The 20,935-nt window shown below is 35.9% G+C and overlaps 1 protein-coding gene across 1 annotated transcript in view; it reads left to right on the plus strand.

The window, feature by feature from the left end:
• FMN2 (formin 2) overlaps positions 1-20,935 on the plus strand; it is a 373,610-nt gene that overhangs the window by 238,119 nt on the left and 114,556 nt on the right. The gene's annotated exons all lie outside the window — the stretch shown is intronic.

The raw sequence follows: 20,935 nt of genomic DNA on the forward strand, positions 1-20,935 counted from the left end.
AGAAAGTAAATCTTAATGGCTTTGTAAAACTACATTTTTTTAGTGTGGCAAAAGAAAAATTTTACCAATAATCTTATTATTTTGTTGTTTAAAAAGTTATGTATATTAGACATTTAGCTATTGAGTAGTATATTGGTTATTTGAATAGCAATCCCTTTCACCAGGAGCAAATTTGATCATCTTGTTTTCACTTGATAGCCAAGGACACTTGTATATTTTTCATGTTATTGTTAAAAGAGAAATAGTTCCTTCCTATCCCCCCTTGGTATACTTGCACAAGATGTTGTGGCTTATGAACTTTCCTGGCAACAAAAATCTTCTTTCACATAGTTGGTCAAAAAACACATGTATGTATAACATTTTATTGTTAGCTGAGAAGCCTTGTATCAAATCATTTTGAAATGAGTCTGAAATTCTTCAGATTTCTAAATTAAAAGTAACATTTAAAGGGCACTTGGGTGGCTCAGTCAGTTAAGTGTCTCTTGATTTCATCTCAGCTCATGATCCCAGGGTTGTGAGATCAAGCCTAGGGTCAGGCTCTGCACTCAGCAGGGAGCCTGCTTAAGACTCTCTCTCTCCCTCTCCCCTTCCTCTGCCTCTCGCCCTTTCTCGCTTTTTTAAAAAAAAAAAATTTTAAATAAAAGCCATCCAAATTCTAATAGAAGGAGTAAAACTATTAGTATTTGTGGAGGATAACATTTTGTATATAGAAAACCCTAAAGACTCCACCAAAAATTATTAGAACTAGTAAATTAAGTTTCAGGTACAAAAATCAATATACAAAAATCTATTGCATTTTTATCCACCAACAACAGACTATCCAAAGGAGAAATTAAGGAAGCAAACTCATTTTTACAATTGCATCAAAAAGAATAAAATACCTAGGAATAAATTTAACCAAGGAAGTGCAAGATGTATACACTAAAACCTATAAGACATATTGGTGAAAGAAATTGAAGAATATACAAATAAATGGAGAGCTATTCCATGCTCATTGTTTGGAAGATTTAATATTGTTAAAAATGTCTTTTTTACCCAAAGCAATCTATACATTCAGTGCAATTCCTATGAAAATTCCAATGTCATCTTTCACAGAATTAGAACAAATGATCCTAAAATTTATATAGGAACCACAAAAGATCCCAAATAGCCAAAATAATTTTGAGAAAGAAGAATAAAGCTGGAGGCATCACACTCTCTGATTTCAAGCTACATTACAAAGCAATAGTAATCAGAACAGTATAGCATTGGCATAAAAACAGACGCATGGATCAATTGAACAGAATAGAAAGCCCAGAAATAAGCCCATACATATACAGTCAATTTATGACAAAAGAGGCAAGAATATACAATGGGGAAAGGGCAGTCTCTTTCAATAAATGAGGTTTGGGAAAACTGGACATCCAAATGCAATAAAACCAAAACTGAACAGTATCTTACCCCATACCCAAAAATTAACTCAAATTAGGTTAAGGACCTGACTGTAAGACCAGAAACCATAAAACTCCTAGAAGAAAACAGGCAGTAAGCTCCTTCATATCAGTCTTGGTGATATTTTTTTTGGATCTGACTCCAAAGGTAGTGGCAACAGAAGCAAAATAAACAAATGGGACTACATCAAACTAAAAAGCTTCTGCCCAGCAAAGGACACTGTCAATAATAGGACAAGGTCTTTACTGAATGGGAGAAGATATTTGCAAGTGATTAATCCAATAAGGGGTTAATATTGAAAATATATAAAGCACTCATACAACTTAATAACAAAAACACAAACAACCCAATTGAAAAATGGGCAGAGGATCTGAATAGACATTTTCCTGAAGAAGATGTACAGATGGCCACAAGGCACATGAAAAGATACTCAACATCACTAACCATCAGGGAAATGCCAATTAAAACTATAATGAGATATCACTTCACACCTGTTGGAATGGTTAGTTTCAAAAGAACAAGAAGCAACAAGTGTTGGCGAGGATGTGGAGAAAAAGGAATCCACTTACACTGTTGGTGGTGGTGTAAATTGATGCAGCTAGTATGGAAAACAGAATGGAGTTTCCTCAAAAAATTAAAAATATAACCGTCATTGAGTTCAGCCGTTCTACTTCTGGGTATTTATCTGAAGAGAATGAAAACACTAATTTGAAAAGCTATCTGCACCCCTCTGTTCATTGCAGCATTATTTATAATAGCTAAGACATGGAAGTAGCAGAAGTGTCCATCAATAGATGAATGGATAAAGATGTGGTATGCATGTGTATATATATGTACACACACACACATACACACACACACAGGAATATGACTCAGCTGTAAAGAAGGATGAAATCTTATTTGCAACAACATGGATGGACTTTGAGTGTATTTTGTTCAGTGAAATAAGTCTGACAGAAAAAGAAAACCTAAAAAAAAAAAAATCAGAAAACAAAACAAAGCTCATAGATACAAAGAACAAATTGGTGGGCAAAATGGGTGAAGGGGATCAAGAGGTACAAACTTCCAATTATGAAATAAATGTGTCATGAGGATATAATGTAATGTATAGCATGGTGACTTTAGTCAGTAATATTACAAATTTGAAAGATGCTAAGAAAGGAAGTCTTAAGAGTTCCTATCACAGTTGGAGTGCCTGGGTGATCTCATGGTTATGAGATCGAGCCCTGTGTTAAGCTCCGCACTCAGCACCAAGTCTGCTTAGGACTCTCTCTCCCTCTCCCTCTGCCCTTCCCCACCACACACTCTCTCTCTCTCAAAAATAAATAAATAGATCATAAAAAAAAAAGTTCCCATCACAAGGAAAGAAAATTGTGTGGTGACAGATGTTAACTAGACTTATTGTGGTGATCATTTCACAATGTATACAAATGTTGAATCATTATATTTTACACCTAAAACTAAAATAATCTTATATGTCAATTACACTTCAATGATAATTTTTAAGATAAAGAGATTTTAAGTGAAAAGTCACATTTACACAGAAAATTTACAATTTTTTTTCATTTTGAATGTAAAATCTCTTTATTCCCTTTATGATCATGAGGGTTCTTGTTGCAGAGCTGAGAACACCTCAGCTGTCTCTTTCAATCTCTTGCTAAGTCTGTTAAGCACAGATAGGGAATAAATAAATTTATGTGAGATTTTCATTTGATGTTGTATTACTAGATGAGAAGAGGGTTGGTTACCTCTTTCTATAAATCAAATATGATATCACTTTTTAAGAGATTGTATCCCAGTTTTGAAATATTTATCCAAAGATTTTGACCTGTAATCAAATTTATGGAGCTGTTAAAGTCTCATCACAGATGCTTTTATATGGATTTAAATCAACAGAGCAACATTATATAGTTTGATTTTCTATAGTTTGATTTTCTAAATGCTCCACAACATTTATTTATAGTCCTGGTGCATGTCAGGCATTTGCGAGGTGCTGTGGAAACCATAGACACAATCATCACTGCCAAGGAGGGGTGAAATTCTGTCACTTAAATGTTCTCCCTTAGAGCCTCAAGTAAGGGTGCCCATTGATTGAGCCCAAGAATGACTGCCTTGTTGCAAAAAAAAAATACATAAAACTATGTTACATTTATATAATACTATGATACTATGTATTTAAGTATGATTTCTTAAAATAATAGGAAACTTAACCATTCATGTGTAGTATGTATTATACTTCAAAATTTGCCAGGTATCTTGGTTTGCTTATGAAATTCTGCATTTTTTCTCTGTCTCTGTCTCTTTGATGTGGTGCTGGGGGCATTTCTGGAATATCTGGAAAATACTTCACACTTCAACAATTTGGTCTTGCAGAGGATTTTGTAGTTTGTAGGTAATTTAATAAATGAGTGCAATGGTAATCTTATCACCAGGGGATTTCTCTTTGCTTTGGTTGATGCATCACTTGGAATGTTACTTCATTTATTTTTCATATCTACATAGTTTCTTATTACAGTTATTAAATATACATGTAGTCATGAAAATGCCAAGTTCTCACAAGTCTTAGAGCTGAAACAAGGGAAGGAGCACACACCAGATCGTGGTTTTGAAAAGGACAAGTGACCAGTGCCCTGGGTAATGTTTCCTCATGCACATCTATCTTCTTAAGCAATGTGGTTAACTATACACATTAAACGTTGAGGGGGCATCTTGGCAATTTTTAGTACCTCAGAGGGGTGAGAAGGTGATGATTTTAAGCCTCACAATTTATACTTCCCATTGGGATAAGACATTTCTCTAAAAGCCTCTTCCCTCAACTAGTACCAATGGCATTTGCTCGCCCAGTATTTTCTCATTTGTCTATGGATTGTTACAATTTGCTGCTCTAGAAATGGAAAGTTTCATGACCAAATGAACATAAGAACAGCTGGGATAAGATAAATTTAAAGGGAATTCACAGTGTTCTCTGAAATGTGTTAGTATTTCCCTAATTTATTTGATCACAGAGTACTTTTTCACAGAGTATCTGATAGTTTCTCTAGTCAGTGGAACATAGTTTAAGAAATGCAAGCCTGGTACCATATTAGAAACAGAAGCATGGCATTTGCCTCTAAGGAGCTTACAAAGAAAGTAGGGAAATGAAACTATAATTTATGAACTAATATAATTATATATTTCTGTTCTTATAAAACAAGACTAGCTTGAAGAGCAATTTACAAGGCTGTCAAACTCTGAGGTATCCTTTAAACACTGACAAAAAAATCATAATTTAATCATATGTGTTACGTTTTGCTTTTCCAAAATTTGAGTTTTTCCATTGAAAACAAGATATTTTGTAACACAAGGAAGGAAATCTTATGTGCTGAAATTTAAATTCATTTTCTGGGAAAGTTTTAGCATGACTGTAGCATTTCATATCAACAAGGCCTAAAGTAAAATTGTCTTGTGTCCCTTTTTGGAATGAGATAGGTATAATTAGATATGTACATTGATTTGACTGAATGGGAATCAAATTGAAGACTATTGAATTATGTTACTTTTGGTATAATTTAAAATAATGTCTACTTTGATAAATAACTTATTAAAAATGATTCCTTCTAAGTGACCAAATTAGGTAATTCATTTAGGAAGATTCAAATAGCCTGTTCACTTTCTTCTTTTTTTTTCCAGAAGCAAGTTGTTTTAAGAAAGTTCAGAAAATGAGAGATGATGTGTATAAAGAGTTTATCCTTATTCATAATAAGGAAAAAAATAGAATAAATGGTGTGATTAGTTTGATAAAAAATAAACTATAACCATTAAGTTACTCATCTTCTGCCTCTATCACTTCTTTTTTCTGTTTCAAGACTTGATTTATTTCTAAGGAAAGACTGGGAAATAATGTGTTATGGCTCAGGCATTGTAATAAAACAACTGAGTCTCATTTTAGCATTTTATAAGAACATCCACTAGATTTGGTTTCTACAGCTGTTCCCAAGATTTCCACAGCTCCTCAGGGTGCTCCCCTGGCTTTCTTAGCTCAGTGACATGTAGTTTGTTAAGCAACCTGATCTGCTTTTGATCTCTTCTGGCTGTCAGCAGTGTTTCTTGATGCAGTCATGCCAAATGACGACTTCTGTTCCAGTGCCTTTCTTAGTTAGCAATTGTAGCAATTGCCACATGACTTAAATCAACTCAACATGTACGGGGCACTGAGTAATTAAGTTACCGGAACTGGACAAGAATGTTCTCATGCAAATTATTTCTGTATCCTCCTCCCCTCCCCCACCTTCAATAAGAGACTTGAAAATGTTTAAAATTCATGAACTATATCTTCAAATTGAAGTCATGTCTGTGTTCAGAGATATACAGGAGAACCCAGTCTTTAAAATTGTCTGTATTGACTTATATTTGTGCATGGCAATTTTATTTACAATTGTAAATTTCTGATTTTTTTTTTGTTTGAGGGAAAAATGATATTATGAACTCAATTCAAATGAAATCAATAGCTTTTTAAAATGTAACATTTTACTATGATTTTTAAAATGAGTCTCAGTTCAGCATAGGAACATCAAACAGCACTGAAAAATGTGGAGAAAAAATTGTGTTTATTTGTGATTCTACAGTCCAATGATAAATAACATTAATATTTGGTATATTTTTATCTGGTGTGGGTGTGTATTGCTTGTGTATGCACAAATTATACCACTGGAGCCATGACACATGTAATTGTTACATTTTCTGCTTTATAGTTGGGTCATTTATTTATTTATCCTCAGGTCTAGCTGGATTGCAGAGTTCAGTTTATGATGATGAAATAAAACCTAAACCACAAAAAAAAAATTATTTATTTTTTAAAGATTTTATTTATTTATTTGACAGGGAGAGAGGGAACACAAGCAGGGGGAGTGGGAGAGGGAGAAGCTGACTCCCAGCAGAGCAGGGAGCCCGATGTGGGGCTTGATCCCAGGACCCCGGGATCATGACCTGAGCCGAAGGCAGACGCTTGACGACTGAGTCACCCAGACGCCCCTATAGTTGGGTCATTTGATTAATTCACATTTATATTCTCTCATTATCCTTATTCTGCTTTGGCTTTGCTTTAATATGCACATTATGAATGAATGAATGAATTAATTAATTCATTGTCTTGCTCTGTACTTAGTGAAAACTTTCAACTTGAAGACTGATGTTTTCCTTAATGTCTTCGTAATTCTCAACAATTATCTGTTCAGTGTTTATCACTTTTCTTTCCTTTACCTGAAACTCTTTTTAGATGTACATTGGAGCCACTTTAGTCTCACTCTCTATGTCTCCTAACTTCTCTTTCATATTTTAAAAATCCACCACCACCTTTTTTGCTATAGTCTTCGTGCATTCCTCAACATTGTCTTCTAGTTCATTAAGTCTCTTTTTGGCTCTGTCCAATCTGATGTTTGTATTATCAGTATAACTAGTCATGATAATATTTTTGTTTCCAAGTTTTCTAATATGATTTTTATCACATGTATTTTTACCTTTAAAGTAATTTCTTGTTCTTATTTTAGATATTATCTTTCCTTTATCTCTTTGAGGTTTATAAAAATATATTGAAGACCTTTTTGGATTTTCTATAGTTTTTGTTTCATCCAAAGTGAATCCATCTTTCATTTGTTAATAGTTATAAGCTATCTTTCTTTTTTTTTTTTTAAAGATTTTATTTATTTATTTGACAGAGACACAGCGAGAGAGGGAACACAAGCAGGGGGAGTGCGAGAGGGAGAAGCAGGCCTCCCGCTGAGCAGGGAGCCCGATGCAGGGCTCGATCCCAGGACCCTGGGATCCTGACCTGAGCCGAAGGCAGACGCTTAACGACTGAGCCACCCAGGCGCCCCTATAAGCTATCTTTCTTTTCATTAGTTTCATTTTGGTATTGGAATGTTGATTTAAAACAAGTGTCAGAAAATTACAGCCTGTGTGTTAATTGAGCCCTCTTTTTGTAAGTCACGTTCAGCTGGGACATAGCCATACACACGCAATTATGTATGTATTGTCTATGATTGCTTCTGTGTTGCAAGCTGAGGCTTTGACAGAAACTGCCTATCAGTTTGTCAGTCCCTTGCTCTCTCCCTTCTCCTGACCCCCCAAATCCTTCATTCTCTTGATTTTTTCAATTGCTTTGACAAGGCCTGTTTTGGCCCCCCAGGCCAGAACCAAAGCTTCTGTTGGCAGCCTGGGACTCCTGCCCTGTGCCTACATAAATGTACATATATGTACATATGAGGCTTATTACAGATTTAGTATCAAACTAGTGACTGACTTAGCTCAGGGCTGCCTGGAAAGCTGTGTCTGCTTAGGCTTGCTGCCCCAGTCACATAGCTACATGTGGACTGTAGCTGTTTTCATCCTCCTTTCATGACCTGGGGAGCTCAGTCACAGCTCTGGGTTTCCAGTAGTGAGACTGGTTCCATTTCCAGCTGTGTGAACTCTCCCTTCACCAGGATCTACATAAGCCAAGCTCTTTACCTTCTTCTCTACATGCACGCTCCACTGACCTCTTGCTTCAGCACTGCTTATTAACTTGGGCTACTCTAAAATTTCTGGTCCAAGGAGATATTAACGTTTTTTAAAGCATACTGTGTTGTTTGCTTTTCTCTTTTTATGTTTTCATTTATTGCTATGTGTTTTCAGCAGAAGGAAGGCTCAGCCTATGAATTCATCATTCCATTTGACTGGACATCTGTATTCACTTTTATAACTTACATGTTTTTTCCCACTGAAAATTATAACATGAGCATTTTCCCATGCCATTTAATACAATTCAAAAACCATTTCAGATGATTTCATAATAATCCTCCTTATGATTGTGCCATAATTTAGTGAGTAATTTGATTCTTGTAAGAAAGAAATTAGACTTTTCCCAATTTTCTCTACTCTTAAGAAATATGTTGACCGTCTTTATTCATAGTGCTTTTACTATATCTTTGATTATTTCCTTAACATAGATCCCTAGAATTATAATTACTGGATCAGAAGCCATGAACTTTTTTTTCAGATTCTTAATAATTTATTAGATTTAGATTGTAAGGAATCTTGGAGCTATTATAGTCTAATACCTTAATTATCATTCAACAAATGTTTATTAAATTAATAGAAAGTACAGATAAAAAATAGACCCCTCATAGTTCATAATGTGTATTAATAAGTTGTAAGTATTAATAAGTATTAATAAGAGGGCCAATGATTATATGAATAACCACTATGTGGTATAACAAATATTTAGTTATATAAAGAAGATACTATAGAAACATAGAATTAAATATATATATATAATTGGAGAATTATATTTAAATCAGACTTTGAAATATCAGTAAAATTTTCTCCAGGAGAAAGAAAAATAAAATTTCAACAGTGGGAAAGAGCATGAGCAAAATCACCAGTCTTGCCACTTTTTTGGCTTTGATTATCTATTGACCCATGGGGCCAGGCATTTCTTAATTTATATCAGGTTTACGTCTGAGGGACAAAAAATATTCATACCTGAGTTGGCTTACTGCAACAGAATTCCTAAGTACGGTCAGAATTGTGCATATATATGGTTTGATAAAGCCCCCCAACCAGTAATTTTTATATGCCTTTCAAGGTAGCTTGCTGTGCCTACTCTGTGTCAGTGTTTTACATATATTAACATAATTTAATCCCTATGATGATAATATTATCATTAATCTTCTCTTTAGTGAATTGGTAACTACAAGTTAGAGATATTAAATACCCTGCAAAGGGGACTGGATCTGAACCTGGGGAACCCAATCCAGAGCTCATCCTCTTAACATCAACGCTAATGTTGCCCCTGTTAAGGTTTTTCTGAATGGAACCCTTCAGGGAAGATTTGACATTGACTGCCCTTAGCTCTTAGTACATGCCTGACATGATCTGGACTCAGTAAGTAAGTAAGTGAACCAATAAAGTAAAGAAATGGATGGTAAAATCTGATAAAACTAGAGTATAGGGTGCTCAGGGGTGTGCAACTGGAGGATGTCTAGGCACCCTTGAGAAGGGTCTTAAGGACTGACTGAGGAGTTTGGACTTGATTCTGTGATTGTTGCTTAGACATGGGAATGCTTTTAGGTAAGGATGCAACACACTTGGACATGCATCTTTGAAAGCCCGCCATGAAGATTTTGTGAATGATGGTTTACAGGGGAGACCAGAAGCAGGAGACCTAGCTAGCTAGTCATAGATGTTGAGGGCATAAGCTAAGTTCCTTGTGGTTGGAATGAAGAGAAGAAAAGGTTATGGGAGTTTTCCGAGATACACTGGAACAAGATTCTGTAATCGCACTGATATATACAAGGTAAAGAAAAAAGAGATACAAAATGACTTTAATTTCTATCTTATATACCTGGATGGATGCAAACCTATTACAGAAGGGAACACAGGAGGAGTGAATAGAGGTGGAAAGTAGTCTATGACTTAGTTTGGACTTGTTAAAGTCCTTCAGAACTTGAAGAGATTACATCAAGAATGAAGTAAAAAAATATGCAAGGATCATGAAAAGCCCACAATCCTGTTGTGACTTGGCTAAGATCAGAGCTCCAAGTGTGTCAGCAGCAGATACCCAATTTCACACATTCATTTCAGCACGCTTTCCATCACCCACCCAGATTTTCCTATTACATCTAGAATTGTTATTCCTACTAAAAGTCAAGAGCACCCTTAGTATGAGAAATGATATGATTTTAAAATTACTAAGGTATATTTTAATTAGAAATAGGTGAGAACCTGAATCTTTCAAATTATAGTGTGCTTTAGCGTAGCAGATGAAAGAGTGGAAGGGATACCAATAGAATCCCACAGTAGTTGTTGAGCTCTGTTTCTCTTTTTATATGGCATTTCTATATGACCTTCTCTTCTTCTGTTATATTATGTGTATCCGTCTCATGTAATGTAAATTTTTTTACAAGTAATCTATCAAATTTTCATTATCCTAATATCCTCATCTGAAACAGTAGAGCTGTGTTTTTACTGTGTGTAATTCTCCTTGTTGGAATTTTATATGTATCAAGCATGTCTATAAAATACTGAGCCTGGTCTGCTTAAGTCAACAAAGTTTATCCAAATAAGTGTTCTCCTCAAATGCAGCTGAACTCAGAACTGACATTTATTGAAGCACCTTTTATTGAAGATACTTTGCTCAATTCCTGGAGACAAAAGATGAATAATTAATTGGTGGTTATATTTCAAGAATGTATCTGTAATCAAGAAGCCAAACACAGACAGGTCATTACCCCATAGTATTGCAATGATGTTGACAAATAGATACAGAAAGCAGTGTGGAAGGTAAGCCGTCCACTTCCCTAATTTGTTAGGGAAGGCTTGAGTTAGGAATTGCTGTTAGAATGAGTCATGACTTAGGAATACTTTACAGGTGAAAAATTTATGGAAGGAAATTTGAAGAGGCAAATTGCCCAGTTCCATGGCATGAGATGAGTACGTTCTTGGAATTGTAAACAATCCTATGTGACTTAAATACAGGCTTAGTGCAGGGGAAGTAGAAAGTGATAAAACCGTAGAGATATGTAGCAACTAGATCACAAAAGTCAACATAGGCACGCTGGGCAGAGACACTGGAAATGGATGAGGAGTATGTGTGTACGTGGAGTAGATGGGAAGGAGAATGAGGAGGGGCAGAGAAGAATTTCAGGGAGAGGAAAGTCTAAAAGCCCCTGTATTCTCAGAACACAGTGAACATGACATGAGAGAGAAAGTTTTCCAATCATGTATAGTGTAACAAGTTTGTATGCTTTATAAATTTACATTTATTCCAAATGCAATATCCAGCCCCTTAAAGATCCTACTTATGGAATTAGAGTGATATGATTTATGTTGTGAAAATATTGCTCTGGCAGGCACAGAACTGGGGAGAGCAGTTAGGAAGGGGCTCAAATAAAAGATGATGGTGGTTTTAACCAAAGATGGTACAGAGAAGATGGAGAGAAACTAACAGATCTTTCTAGTTGTTAGGGGCAGTGAGGGTGATGTAAAGTAGTGGTATCACTCCCTAATCTCCTTTCAGTCACACTCTGCAGTTTGCTATAATGTTTTGCTGTTTGAGATGTTTACATTTCTTGGCAAAAGCTTTGAAAGAAATGTATTCATTTTTGATATTTTTTCCAAAGTTAGTAAGCTTCACATATCTTTCTTTTCTCATTCCCCCTTCCCTCCCCCATATTAATATGCAGATGCACTCAATTCAAATAAACAGTTTTCAAGATTTTTAGACTTTTCATGCTGTAACTCTCTTGAGCCTCCATTATTTTCAGTGGTAATTTTGCTAGTGGAAGGGAGAGTTAATGAGATGAAAATAAAGTCATCAGTCATTCAATTCTAAGATTTGATGCCATTTATTCATATTAGAAAAAACTAGTAAGGTTGTACTTCCTCATTTTCACTAATCACTTGCTTTTCTGAGCCAACTGCCTTGAGAAAACCACAGCTAATTAAAGGTGATTAGTTCTCTGACATTTTGAGTTAAGATACATTTAATTTTATAAATTATCCGTGATTGTGTTACAAAGTGTATTTTACAAAAATGTTTTTCTTTTTGTGCAACAGCCCACTTAGATTAATTCAATGAAGTAAGATGCCCTTTTGCACGGGGACCCAGTATAAGCCAATTATCACATGAAAGCGTAGTCTTCCATATGTAGTATGTGCTCACTGTGGGAGTAAAATCATTTACAATAGTCTCCATGTGAATGTTTCATTCTCTGTGACTGAGGTTCTGCAGTTGTTTTTTTGTTTTGTTTTGTTTTTCACTTAAAATTAGCAAACTCCTCCTCCTTCTTCTGTACTCAGCTAAAATGATTTCTCTTCCGGAAGCTGTCTGGATGAACTTGTCCTATAGGAGAACATTGGTAAAGGTACACTAATAGCTACATAAATGGAAATTTGCAGAGATGCATGACAGCATGTTAAATGTGAGAGTGTAAGTGTCAAGAACTTCTTAAATTACACCTAGAATCTCATCTCAGGATACAGAGTAGTATCCTTTTCAAATATACAGAAAGTCAGAGAATGTGAAATATTGGCAAAGATGTGGATTAATGAGAACTCCTTTACACTGATGATGGCAACATAAATTGATGTGCTTTATTTGGAAAACTTGAAGGTAGTGGTTGTCTCTGGGGCCAAGGGCAGAATGTAGGGAGCCATGGGACTCTTGTAAAGTATTGATTAAGTTCTGTTTCTTTTTTTTTTTTAATTTTTTATTTAAATTCCATTTAGTTAACATAGAGTGTATTATTAGTTTTGGGGGTAGCATTTAGTGATTAATCAGTTGCCAAGTTCTGTTTCTTAAGTTGGAAATTGAGTAAATGTTAAGTACATGCTATGTATGCTCCTCTATAGTATGACATGCTTCATAATTTTATGTAAGAGGAAATAAAAATAGGCAGCCACCCAGGAATATGTTTGAATTAGAGTTGAAATTCAATCATCTTGGGCCCCACTAATTTAAAATGTGTGATTACTCAGCCTTTTTTATTCTTTATGAAGAAATTATATAGCTTAGCAAATTCAAAGGTAAACACAATTAAAGAACATATGAAATTTAATTAAAAGAACTAGCTATGTTTTAAATGACTTTAAATATATGTTTGCAGATGAATTGTACTAATATGTAACATTTTGGGGGGAAATATTAATCTGAAAAACTGGCATATCTTCTGGTGAACAATTCAAACAGACATTATGTACAAGCAATTAATAAAAACAAAATTAAGTACTAGTCCCAGAAAGCTGCGAGTGCACAGAGAAAGATAATCCATTCATTTTGGTTTACTGCTTCTTTTAGTTCTGAGTGAAGTCAGAAAAGCGGAACCACATTTACTATTTAATAGAATTAATTTAATATGGAGAATTAGGTAAGCACATGTTAGAGGACAGAAAAAGAAAAAAAGGAATGCTCAGGTAAATATTGGAAGCAGCTATCATTCCTTGGGGAACCAAGTGAAGAAGTTGAGGTTATCAAAGAACCTAGAGATTCCAGGAGAGCGCTCTGAGGGGCTGGGCCCTAGATCTCTGATCTCTGAGAGGGTATGGCCTGGACAAAGAGTACCTGAGTAGTTTGGATGGGGGACCCTGCAGAACTGTGATTGAGCACTCAGAGGAGGAGTCCCACAGAGCTGGATTGAAGAGGACAGGGAGAAGGACCCCTCAGAGCTGAAATCGGGAGCTCAGTGGTTCTGACAGAGCTGGGACTAAGGAGTTTGGAGAGAAGGAGCTCCACATAGCTGGGACTGGGGGGATGAGAGGTGAGACTCCACATAGCTAGGATTGAGGACCTTGGGGGAGGGGTTCTGCCTGGCTGCACTGGTACTTTCAAGGGGTGCAGTGATGCTGGATTGGGCCTATGAAAACAAGCCAGGACCTGGAACCACCTGCTGATGTGGGGGGAGGAAAAGAGTCTGGGGATGGTGCTCAAGGGAGCAGCAAATCCCCATCCACTGCTCTTGGGGAAATCTGTCAGGAAGCCTGCTGGCAAAGGAGAAAGGTAGTTTGCTGAACCCCCAGTGTCCCAGACCTCAGTATAGACATGTAGTTTGGGAGCTAAGAGACAGTATCTTAATAACTAGACATACTGTTTACTTATTTTATTATTTAATTTTAATTTATCTATTTAAATTATTCTAAGGTGGTCCTACAAGTCTCTCTCATGGCTCTCAAAGCTAAAGATAAGTAGAAGAGATTTAGAGTTCTTGGAGATCCTTAAGAGACATACTGTTCTCTTCTCCAGCTAACATTTCTTTAGGCTATCTTCCCACTTTATTTAGTTCTTTCTTTGCTGCTTTGTAGACACTCTCACAGGTGATTATATCCATTTCCAAAACTCAGAAGAAAAAATCAGAACAGAGAATGGATAGATGATTCTGACCAATGTCTAGTACAATAGAAAGGTGGTGTGCCTGTTTGAGTAGCACATTATGGTTAATAACACCCCACGTCTTGTTTGGTTCTGATAGTAGTTGACTTGTCAACTCGGTTATCCCCATGATCTGTGGTTCATTCTTCACAGACCTCTACCCCATTTCTGTGCTACGTGTGCTCTTCTGTGTCACAAAGTGTACAACTTTGTATGTGTGTCTTTTGAAACTCATGGCTTCTGGTAAACCCTATGATCAGGAACATCTAAAATTCTGGTGCTGTGTTCGAAGACTTAAAACTTCACACAAGTTTCTAATTAATTTTCTAATTAATAAAAGTAAAAACAGAGGAAGTTAACATATATTGAGGCACTACCAGAGGTGCTGTGTTCCTCATGTGCATTAACCCTTGCGCTAAACTGCTGGATGTGACCATTGCCATCTCCATGTTGCAGATGAAATAACTAAGGTCAGCAAGACTCGGGAACCTGTCCGAGGTCTCTCAGGTAATGGGTAGTGAAAGAACAGTTGAAATAAGGCAATCAGAGAAAGACAATTATCATATGATCTCACTGATATGTGGAATTTGAGAAACAAAACAGAGGATCATAGGGGAAAGGAGGGAAAAATGAAACAAGATGAAACCAGAGAGGGAGACAAACCATAAGAGACTCTTAATCTCAGGAGACAAACGGAGGGTTGCTGGAGTGGTGGGGGGGTGGAGGGATGGGGTGACTGGGTGATGGGCATTAAGGAAGGCATGTGATGTAATGAGCACTGGGTGTTATATAAGACTGATGAATCACAGGCCTGCACCTCTGAAACCAATAATGCATTATATGTTAATTAATTGAATTTAAATAAAAAATGTTAAAAAACAAACAAACAAAAAGAACAGTTCAAATCTAGTTCTCCCTCTTCCAAAGCTTGGGCTCATGTTCTAATGTGTTGCTTCTCTATTTTATTAAAATACTTTACATTTCTTCATCTACATTAATAGACTATTAAAGGATACCTGGAGATACTAGTTATCAATCCGTAAGATTGGCAAGAGTCCTAAGTGTAATTTTCCATAAAATTTCCTTCTTAACCAACAGGGAATGTTAGAGATGATTATAACTGTAATTGTAATTGAATTTGAATTCTTTGAATAGTTTAAAATTCTTAAGTCAGAGTTACTACTCTCTCTCTTGTTTTGTTTTTGCTTTTGGGGTATGTTTAGTAGACTTTACTACTTCCCCAAACTTAAAACCTGTAAATCCCCTAATAAATCTTTTAACTTCATTCCATTTCTTTGTAACACTTACTGTTCCTTTGAATGAGAGACTAGCTGGTACGTTGTTAAGCATTTTAATAACTCACTCTATATTTCAAATATTTAATAATTTTCTCAGCGTTTCTTCTGTTCTCTCCTCCTGCATATATGTTTCTTTTTTATGGTTCTTCATGTACCTCGTCCTTTTGTTCTGTGAATTTAGGAAACTCAAACTGACAAGACATTTGAGCCCCAACAGTTTTCTTTGCTTTAAATATCTTTTGCTAATTTTATGTTTGTAAGCCCAAACTAGAAAATATTTCCATTTGGAGGTGGTCTGTCTTGAATTTTGATTTCTTAAGCACTGGACAAAATGTTGCTTTAGATCTTGAAAGCAGACGCACCAGTTATACACAAACAATCATGGAACACTACATCAAAAACTAGTGATGTAATGTATCGTGATTAACATAACATAATAAAAAAAAAAAGAATTTTACTCCTTGGGGACATTATGCTTTATCTTTAATTATTTTTGAAATTGTAAACTACTTTAATACCACAGTGGAATCCACTAGCAAGACACCATTCCAGGAGTAAATAACAGTCTCAGTTTGGCATCTGTTTCAGTTGATGGATGTGACTCACTGCAGCCTGACTGCATGGGACATTTACTAAACTCCTTTATGTCATTGAACACCTGCCATGTCCGTTACACTCCGGTTCCTGCATCAGTGCACATCAGAATTGGAAAATGTTGGCAACCACAGTGACAGTCCCACTCCAGAGACTCTCAAGGGGACTGAGATTTCTAGGCCAGTCATAGATGCCCACGATTATACCTCAAGTCATCATCTAATAATGGGTGAGGTGGGGCAGCCAATATGAAACCAGGCATCTGGCTAGTATTACCAAGATTGTGTATAAGTTGCTGTAAGCGTCACTTAGATCTTCAATAAACATTATCTCCTAGTCCTATGATTTTACTGTATCCTTAGCAAATGTCAGAGGCTTTGCTTTGATTAAGTTCATATATGCAGTATATTAGGGTAGATTATATAATACTTTCAGTTTTATGTAAATCACTTTTATACTCAAGACATTGTAACATTTGTAGTCTTTAATGTTAAAGAATTCATTTGTGGGATGCCTGGGTGGCTCAGTTGGTTGGGCATCTGCCCAGGTCATGATCTCAGGGTCCTGGGATCGAGCTCCAGGTCAGGCTCCATGCTCAGCCGGGAGCCTGCTTCTCCCTCTCCCTCTGCCCCTCCCCCCAGCTTGCACATGTGTATGTGTGTGCGTGTGTATGTGTGTGCGTGTGTATGTGTGTGCGTGCTCTCTCTCTCTCTCTCTCAAATAAAATCTTTAAAAAAAAAAGCAAAGAAAATTTAGAAAAGAAAGTATTCATTTGCACAAATCCTAAATATTTGAGCAACTTGCTAATTCTTGAAAATATTATGGTTAAAGATGTATTCATTTGAAGAATTCTAGAACCATATGTCAAATATTATAAGCAGGTTAGTTTGTGGTAAGGGTGCTTTTATTATTTTACTGTAAGATGCTGCATCTGTCATCTTCAATATGGTTTAAAACTATGAAGTAATAACCTTTTACAACCATCTTAGGAAAGTTGAATATTTTTACTTATTTGGAAGAGTAGAGCTTGTAAGTCATCTTTAAAAATCTGCCTGGTAACCATTACCAGTGTGTTTGCTCTCCCCGTGCAGAGTCAGTCAAACCATCAGCTAAAGGGACACTGTACCTGACGCTGTAGAGACTTCACACTCTTAAACTGAAGCCATATGCAAAAGAAATCCAAGCTTTACGCTCTCTGTGAGGCATACTGGACTGTTCTTAACATTCCAAAGAAGAAATCATATGGAAACCCCCTAGGACCAGGTCTTTGGTTAGGAGGCTTAAAAGTCCAAGTTAGACAAACTGGGACATGTTGTTATTCTTTGTTGTTGTTTGTTTATAACTTTTTATTTGATATAAATCAAACTTACAGAATAGTTGCAAAGCTAGTACATGGGATTCCTGTATATTCTTTCCTTAGACTATCAGTTGTTTATTTTTTGTCCCATTTGCTCTGTCACTCCCTCCCTCCTGTCCCCCATATGTATGTATGCATGCTTGTATATACATATGTGGGTGTGCATCATTTTATTTTTCTGAACCAGATACCAGCAAGTGAGAGATACCATGCTCCTTTATACCTAATACTTTAGTGTATATATGCTAAGTACTTGGGCATCCTTTTATGTATACACAGTATAAGCATCAAAACAGGAAATTTAACATTGAAAAATACTATTATGATAATAGCCCACAGTCCATATTCAGAAGTGTTCTTTATAGCTATTTTGCCAATCCCTAGATCACACATTGCATTTAATTTTCATGTCTCCTTGGGCTTATTTAATATAGTGCAGTTCCTCAGTCTTTGTCTTTCTTGACCCTACCATATTTAAAGACTGCTTATTTTGTAGACATCTCCATTGGATTTATCTGCAGAAGTGATATGTGTCCCTTCTGCAGGCCCGTGATGTCAGTTTGTCTCATTACAGCTAATGCTCATGTGTCATTTTGATCACTTTGCTTAGGTGGTATCTGCCAGTTCCTCCACTATGAAGTTATATGGGTTTTTTGTTTGTTTGTTTGTTTTTGGCTTTTGTTTTGTTTGTTTTTTTTTAATAAATAGTAAGTAATTTGTGAGGTGACTCTTTGAGAGTATGTAAATATCTTATTTTTCAGCAGACTTTTACCCAGGAATTCTTGTGTCTATTAGGGTATCTGGCCCCATTAGTCCGTTTTTATTTATGAGTTGAAGCTTGCCATTCTTTTGTATACATTTCTCTTAAACAGATTTTGGTATAACTTTAATTTCATTTTAAGTTAATTTGGTCTTTAACATTTTATGAGAGATTAATCACTTTGAACTGTGGAGAGGTTAAAGGAAAACTTGGTATTCCTGTTCTGATAGAGTCTCAATGTTATCTTCAGAATTCCTGCAAATTTCTACAATTTGCCTCATTTTTCTCTGAAACATTCTGAGCTAGTAGTAATGTTCAGTCTCAGAAATCAAAAATTGTCCCTATGAAATATGATATGATTTGGAAAAGTAGACCAGCTAGAAATAGTCAAGTTTATTTTTTTAGTAGAAAATAGTCTTCAGTAATGTCATGATGTCATCATTTATCATATTAATGTTTCCCAAAAGAAGTTTGATTTTAAATGATTAGGTTTGATTTATGCATGGATTTATTTATGGAGGTTTATCATTGAATGTCAAAATTCCCTAAGACCTTTCCTTTGGCTGGTTCGCTGGTGGTTCAGAAATTTAGAAGAGACAGTGATCTGGTAATAAACAGATCATTCTTTACTACATCGATGCCTTCTTTTCACTTTTTTTTCATACCATAAGTGATGCATCATCTATTTTAATGGAAGAAGTGTATGAATATCTTGTGTATTTAACCTCTAAAGGAAAAACTGTGGCAAAATGTATTGTTTTAAAAGGGAGCATGTTGCCTTCTAAAGTTAAAATAAGAGCAAATCTCCACCTCTAGGAAGTGTTGTGATTCATAAGATTGATGTCTTTTTGCATTGTTGACCATGTTAAAAAAATAAATATTCAGACAATGGGAGAATATATTTTTAAAACATCAAACCTCACCCAAATAAAAAAGCACTCTAATCATTTTGGCAAAATCACAACAGAAATATTGCATCATTTGTTTTAGTCCTAAGAGACTGAACTGGGTCTGTCTGTGTTTTATGTGGGATGTTGTTATGACATTCTTTTTTAAATTATTTGTGCACATGTGTGCATTAGCGTTGGGTAGATGGCTGCGAAAAGATATATCACTTTTCCATAGTCTTGAGAGTTGTTTCATCGGTGTTTGCAGTATTGGGTACATGTGTTCTTGCTCCTTACCCAAACAGAGACTCTGAATGTCTGAGTGGAGACCAGTTGTTTTAGAATTCTAGACCAATCTTGTTTTGTTTTGTTTTGTTTTTCAGCCTATGGGGAGTCAAGTAGAGGGACTGATATTTTAAAGTTGAAATGAAAGTATTGAAAGGCTATCCTAATTACATCCTTTGAGTCTGTAACAAATATTTATTTAAAGGTATCTTTTCTGTTGAGTTAGAGATTGACTCTTCAAAATCCTTTTGAAGAACACGCTTCAGGTGCCCAGTACTACACAACTGGAATTGGTATTTGAAATGAAACTTGCTACCCTTAGATTAGACTCCCTCTGTGTTGTACCAGTGGACAAGACCTAAAGTCAGTATGCGAAGCTAGAGGCAGAAAATTCAGTTCTGTATGAAGAGACTGTCTCCAGATGAGAACTGAAACAGTGGAAGAGCTAACCTCAAAAGTGGAGAGCTCCTCGTCACTAGAAATGTTCACATGCAGGCCTGGAGACTCAGAATAACTGTACGGTATATAATTTTTATGACTTCATCTCTTGAAAATGTTGTAACATTTCCGTATCATTCAGTCAGTACATTCAAGGTTGAGTCAACATCAGTGTCCCCTCCCAAGGCCTACAGAGTACAAAAGTGTGGAGTTTTGTTATATAAAATGATGCTGTTTTACATAGATACCACATATGTCAAATAAGTAATTTAGAATTGTTTTAATTTGACTTTGAATCCCCTTACTAATAGAGTGAATCCATTAAATGGTCTAAATGACCACTCTGGTTATTGCTTATGATAATAAGAAAACATTAAGTTTTCGTGTTTCCTAAGGCCAAATCTGAAAAGAAAGTGCATTGCTGACAATGTACACTCACAGTTTGTCATGTGTTTATGCTTAGACCCACCAGCAACCAACTTGGAGAACTTGCTCATGCAGGCGGAGACTTACGGAGACAGTGACTAACTGACAAAGTTATGGTCCCTCCAATTTCTGAACACATAGATAAATTGAAGAGCATAACAAGTGGTGTCAAAGGGACCATGGGGGGTCATTGATTCTAGCCAATGTCATCCATAGTATCAACACAGAGTGTGTCGTCAGTGGCTTTTAGGTGTGTCTCAGTCAAGAGTGAGATCGGTCAGTGATTAGTAACTACTGGTAAATGTAATATATATAAAACTCACTCTAGGTTGTCCCTATAGAAACGTCATACTCACAGTCTGAAGCATGGCCTTTAGTGCTTGAGATTTAGAGATAACTGTTTCGGTTTCCTTGTTGCATCATTGTGGTGTATGGTGGTGGTAAGAGTGTCACAGTAATTAGAGCAAACATATTACTCTTACAGCACATGAGGCAGTCTTCCTTGTATTTTACCTACACAAAATCCTCTGATCTTTACAGTGAAGTAGGCGCTATTATTATCCCTCATATTACAGGTGA

The sequence above is a fragment of the Neomonachus schauinslandi genome, chromosome 6, assembly GCF_002201575.2.
Source record: "Neomonachus schauinslandi chromosome 6, ASM220157v2, whole genome shotgun sequence".
Lineage (NCBI taxonomy): Eukaryota > Metazoa > Chordata > Mammalia > Carnivora > Phocidae > Neomonachus > Neomonachus schauinslandi.